This window comes from Nannospalax galili, unplaced genomic scaffold (assembly GCF_000622305.1).
Source record: "Nannospalax galili isolate Female #2095 unplaced genomic scaffold, S.galili_v1.0 scaffold1064, whole genome shotgun sequence".
Classification (NCBI taxonomy): Eukaryota; Metazoa; Chordata; class Mammalia; order Rodentia; family Spalacidae; genus Nannospalax; species Nannospalax galili.
The window spans coordinates 201,434-207,761 of record NW_008352126.1 but is presented as its reverse complement, the minus strand read 5'-3'; positions in this window follow the sequence as shown (position 1 = coordinate 207,761).

Sequence of the window (6,328 nt, the reverse complement as noted above, 5' to 3'; positions counted from 1 at the left end):
AAAAAAAAAAAAACCCTGTGGAAGAACTTTATGAAAGGTATCATGGTCTATTCTCTCTGCAGTGATCCCAGGAACTAGACGGAAACCTGATTCTACTTATCCAGATAATCAAGTCAACATCAGTGACCACATGTCATGTTGATAGTGTGCATTCATGAAATGCCTTAAGGAATGGTATTTCATCTCCATGATCTTTCCCCAATAACACCCATATACAACTTCGTCATGAGAAAAGTTTAGAACATCCCAATTAAGGAGCACTTTACAGAGTGCACAATTAGCAATCCTCAATGATTTTGAGATTAAAGACAAGGGAACTATTAAAAAAATATTGTAGGCATAAGAATCCAAGAAGACATGACAATTTAACAAAATGAACCATTTGCTTAGGCTTTTGCAAGATACAAAAGTCACTGGTTAAAAATTAAGGAAATATGAATGAATCATAGCTTTAGTTGATAACATATTAATAGCTCTTAAGAACAGGAGGATCTGCCTGTGAAGTACTTGGCAACTTTGTACCATCCTTGCAATTTTTTTTTCTTTAACTCATAAGTGTGCTGAAATTTACAAATTTGTTTAAAAGCCACATCATCCTGTCACAAAACTTTGTAACATATTCCCTATTCTTGTTGAAAAGCAGTGTTTATTTAACAAACCTATAGTGGTAGCCTTAAGTTACAGAATGGCTCTCTACTGAGATGGCATAAGCCTAAAGATGCTGGTCCATAAATAGAGATGGAGAGGTACAAAATGAGAAGCAGCGGTCTACTATTATTATTATTAATTATTATTAATTTGTCCTACCTTTCTCAACATCTCTCATTCCCCTCTTGTGGTCTCTTATCTATGTACTTTTCTAAAGTACATATTAATTTCTGAACTATATATCTTTCAATATCATTGTTTAAGACATATCATTGCTTGCTTTTCAAGTATGTAGTATGCGAAGGAAGTTTGAGAATGCCCAATGGGGAGATAGACAAAGAATGCATCGGTGTTCTACCATGCCAGCACTGTTCTAACCCTCTTCTCTTGCTGTCCCACATTAGAACTTCCAAAGGAAGGGAGATGTGGAAGAGAAAATTGCTAGTGCTTAGCTTCAGTGGAGGCAAAGCTGATATGGACCTGGATGGAAAACTTAAAGTTTTCAGAATTGTGGTCATAATATGTGTACTAGAACTATATTACACTGGATTAAATAGTTGTCTTAAAATGAAATCTATTCTAGAGAAGCAACCACAAAATTGTTATCAAATGCAGCAGTCTTTGATTCCTCCACAATTTGGGAATCTTGGATATTAATGAGCCTGTCACTCATACTTGGCGTGTACGACACTCTTCAAAACTGACATTGTAACCAGCTGCACTCCAGTCAGTCACTCTTCTGAATCTCACAATTGAGGCTTAGCTTGATGAAAATTCAGGATTCTCTCATCTTCTCAAAGTTCTATTGGACCATAATTGGTTACTTCTTACCAATCTCCTGGACAGAAAACAGAGAAAGAAAATGAAAGTTTTCTGTATCTTCACATCCATCATTCCGAAGTCTCTGCTGACACATAGATTTCCAATTTCATGGGTTGGTTCTGAGGATTTCTATGGCTATGCTTGTCCTTTGATCATTAGTCATCCTGATGCTCCTCATATACTTCTGTAAAGCCTTTAGGCCACCACGCTTGGTGACGTTCTTTCCTCTCTCTGTCTCTCTCACCTCCCCTCCCTCTCTTTATCTTTTCTGGATTCTCTTTGTGGACCTTGACATATATGTTCCTCCCAACCGTGTGTCTAGCTGATTTCAGAAGCTACCCCTAAAGTATAGTAATTTAATCAGAACATCAGTCAATCAAGTTGAGAAAAACTGCGTCATGTATTGAGTTAAAGAAATGCCAAATGTAGAGATCAATAGCTACATGTGCAGGGTGTGGATTAACAATTCAGAAACTGTTTATCTTGCACACTGGCTCTGCAGAATTGGATAAATGAATAATGCAGGGCATAAGCCAAGTCTCTCATCATCACTGAAGAAAGTGAAAGGTAGGTGATGTTTGCACATGAAGTGTCCAGCTGATTCAGACACAATCATGTTTGCTTCTTTATCTGTCTATCTGCACAGACATGGAGCTACACATACATTCGTATGCATGTCTGGGCATCTAGACCATTGTGAAAGCACTCATTCTCACTTTCCTCAGTGATCACCAACTGGAAATCTCAATGGCAAATTTGGTTACCAGAGCAACAAAATGAATAATGAGAGTTAAATGCAGTTCCCAACATGAAATAAGGGTGGATTAGGTTGTGCTGATATAAACAAGTAAACATTTGCACATAAATGTGAACAAAGAAACAGAAGGGAAAAGAAATACTTCTAGGCAGGGCGTCGAGCGCACGCCTTTAATCCCAGCACTCAGGAGGCAGAGGCAGGCGGATCTCTGTGAGTTCAAGGCCAGCCTGGTCTACATAGTGAGTTCCAGGCCAGTTGGGGCTTCAGGGAGGCCCTGTCTCAAAACAACAACAATAACAACACACACACACACACACACACACACACACACACACACAAAGAAATGCTTCTGGCAGATGTGTCTTAAGGATATATTCAGACATTACGCTTAGAGTTAAATTCTGGTCCACCTTGAATTTGGAGTGAACTAAGTGACTTGTTTTCAAAATCGCAGAAGGAACTAATGTTCAAAAAGGGACAAACCCAGCGGGTAGCTCTGCATGTGAGGGATTCACAGAAATGATGTTCTGCGGCTCTCAGGAACCACTGGTGTGACACTGTTTGAAGGCTTTTCACCTCTGTGGTAGTCTTTGCCAAGTCCCATCCTGCCTGTCCAATGCTGAGACAGTATGAGACAAATTCAAACTGTGGGACATCCTATAAAATACCTTACCAGCACTCCAGAAATTCTTGAACTCATGAAAGGCAAGGTGTTTGGACTAGTGTAGATTGTCAACCTGACAGGATCTGTAATCACCTGGAAAGGGTGCTCAGTCATCAGGCAAGGGTTACCTTAAAAGTGGAGACCCTCCCTAAAAGTGGGCAATGCTTTTCCCTGACTTGGCTCCCGGACTGCATAAAAAGGAGACTTGGAGCTGCGCAGGGCAGTCCTTGTTTCCTGACTGCAGTTGAGATCTGACTGTTTGCTTCAAGTTTCAGCCAACAGGATTTCCCTACCAGAGCGGATGTGCCCTGGAACTGGGGGTCAAAAAAAAAAAAAAAAATGCTTTCTATCTTAATTTGCATTTGTTAAGATATTTTAGCACAGCGACAGGAAAAGTAACAATGCACAACAGAAGACCGAAAATAACACACACCAAAGGGGGCAACAGGCACGTGACAAAGAAAATCCAGCGTTATGTCCTTAACGACATCCTGAAGCAGAAAAATCATATAATTGGGGAAAACACCGAAATCGGAATTGAATTCAGTCCTCAGTTAGTAGTAAGACATCAACACTTCTACCTTAGTTTTATCAAACATACCTAGGCACGGAATAACCACCGTAATTAATTTTATTTTTTAAATTATGTTACTAAATATAGATATGTGACGAAAGGCCAGTATTTATAATGAATCAAATGGCACCATTTTAGCATCTGCAATTATTGTTAACCAGTGTGGGTTGAAAATTCAGGTTGCTGTTAATCGGAAGATGGAGTCTAATTTTCTTTCTACAGTCCTAAGCACTCCACAGTGCTCTTCCCTGTGCTGCGAGTGAGGCGTGCTCCTTCGTGAGGGTTATCTTATGCGTCCCATTTTCTTTTCAGACACAACCTGATGAAATGTGACATGCTTGTCACTTTCTGTTAAAGGTGAGCATCAACCGGTAAATGTAACTGGAATGTTTTCCCATTACTGGGTCCTGACAGGTATTAGTCTAGCACCGCAGCCCTACATGAAAAAAAGCATCAGCATTGAAAGGCAGAGGATGCCTCAATAAAAACAGTTAAAACATGAAAATTCAAAAGAAAGACATATCCTGCACCCTCACGAGATTTCTGGATTCCCATGGTCTGGGTTAGAAGCATTTCTTGATAATTATTTGTTAAGAAAATAATCAGAATATATAAGTGGTTTGAGATGAGGAAAGGATAGCAAGAACAGCCGAACTAATATCTGTATTCCCTTTATGTGAAGGTGTGTTCAGGGACAAGGGACAGAAATGGTTCTGTGTTGTATAATATGTGACCAGATTATTTTATTCTTAGAATGCTTTTCTGATTTTTCTAAGAAGCATTGGATGTTAAGCCATGCTCTTAGTGACGCAGAAAGATGTCTATTTATAATGCCATATGAATTCCACCTTCTATCTCTGTGAAAATGAAGAGGCAGAAAGATGCTCTATATTCCTTCTGTCAATCTCAAAAAGGATTTGAAAAGGTTTCTTATCTAAATGACTATCTATTAGAAAGTCAATGTAAGGCCAGAAATAGCCCAATGCGATTTGATTTAATTTATATATGGCTAACACAATATAGCATGGCTGAAAAAATATATTTTAACAAGTAAGAGCAAAAAGAAAAATCATTTCAAGGAGGAAGAATATTCTAGATTTACCTCTAACTGTCACTGATAAAAAAGGATTAATTAATGAAGCCTGGTCTCAGCAGATAAAGGCTCTGCTGGAACTCTGTTAATTTTCTTGAAAGAGAAAGATAGCCCAGGTCAAATTTACACTTTCACTTGAAATGGATTCCAGCTCTTTTCCTAGTATCAGGGCAAAAAGAAAAGAAGAATGTTAAAGCTAACTTTTTTCTACAATTTTGCATCAATCGTATCCCTAGAAACTTTCCCTAAATTTGTGATATATGTATTTAAACCATAAATCTCATAAGAAACAATCTACAATATTTTCATCTAAGAATCTGAGCCTGTCATATTTCACATGATTTATGATATTTTAAAATACTAAAATAGCATAGTGTTACATTAATCAAGTTATATTTCATACATGTGATGATGGAATATGGTCTCTAAGATTATTTATAATTATTCATTTTGTTTATGAGAAGAAATAGCACAGATTTGCCATTTATTATAAATGCTTTCTCAACACTCTGTCAAACAATCTTCTTTAAATTTTTTGTAATTAGGACAGGAAGAGTAAACAAGTTTATAGCAAAAAAAAAAAATTTTTTTTGTCTTTTTGAGACAGGGTCTCCCTGTAGCTCCAACTGCCTGGAACTCACTCTGTAGACGAGGCTGGCCTCAAAATCACAGAGGATCCACCTGCCTCTGCCTCCCAAGTGCTGGGATTACAGCAAAAATTTTTAAAGGAAAAAAATGGGAGCTGAGTCTCATAGCATAGATAAAATTTCAATTCATAGCTGAAAGGCACAGTGGACTGCAGACAATGGAGAACATCCCAAGCCTAAGTGCCAATGCAATAAACAAGCCAGGAGGCCATGTGTGTAACCAGCTCATGCTCAGAATGTCATGCTTTTGTAAATAAGAATTAGTCTTTGGAGGAAGACAGAGTCTATATAAAATTTTAGGAATAAAAATTAAAGCTACTACAACTTTTCATACCATCTGTCTGTCTCATAGTCTTAATGGTAACTATGTGGCAGGTGGAATACCCATTAAAAATAATGGTTATAGCCAGGCATGGTGGCACACGCCTTTACTCCCATCACTTGGGAGGCAGAGGCAAGTGGATCTCTGTGAGTTCAAGGCCAACCTAGTCTTCATACTGACTTCCAAGCCTGCTGGGGCTACGGGGAGAACCTGTCTCAAAAAGACAAAATAAATAATAATAAAAGTAAATAAAAAAAGAAGATAAAAATAGAACTACCATTCACTGACACATAAAATATATTGCTTTGCAAAGATTCACTAAGAAATAGTCTTACAGATGTTATGAAAATGTCAAAACCCACAGTATTCCATAACAACCTACAATACTATATTTGAGATTTGTAGGGGAGGGAGTTTTACCAATCAATATTGCACAAGTTTCAAATACTTATTACCAAATGAGATTTAAAATAACCTATTACTTATATGTGGCAAAATATGCCAGGTATGATGGTATATTCCTTTGATCCCAGCACTCGGTGGAGGCAAAAACAGATGGATCAGTACAAGATCGAGGACAGCCTGGTCTACATAGTGAGTTCTAGGCCAGCCATGGCTACATAGAGAACTTGTCTCGAAAAACTAAAAACCAGCACACAAAAAAAAGAAAAGGAAAGGAAGGAGGGAGGGAGGGAGGGAAGGAAACAAAGAGCTACTGTATAGTACATGCATTCAGTCTCCCTTTGATCATGATCCCACAAAGGGTGAGTTCCATCATGTGTGGACAGAGCCCTCCAAAAG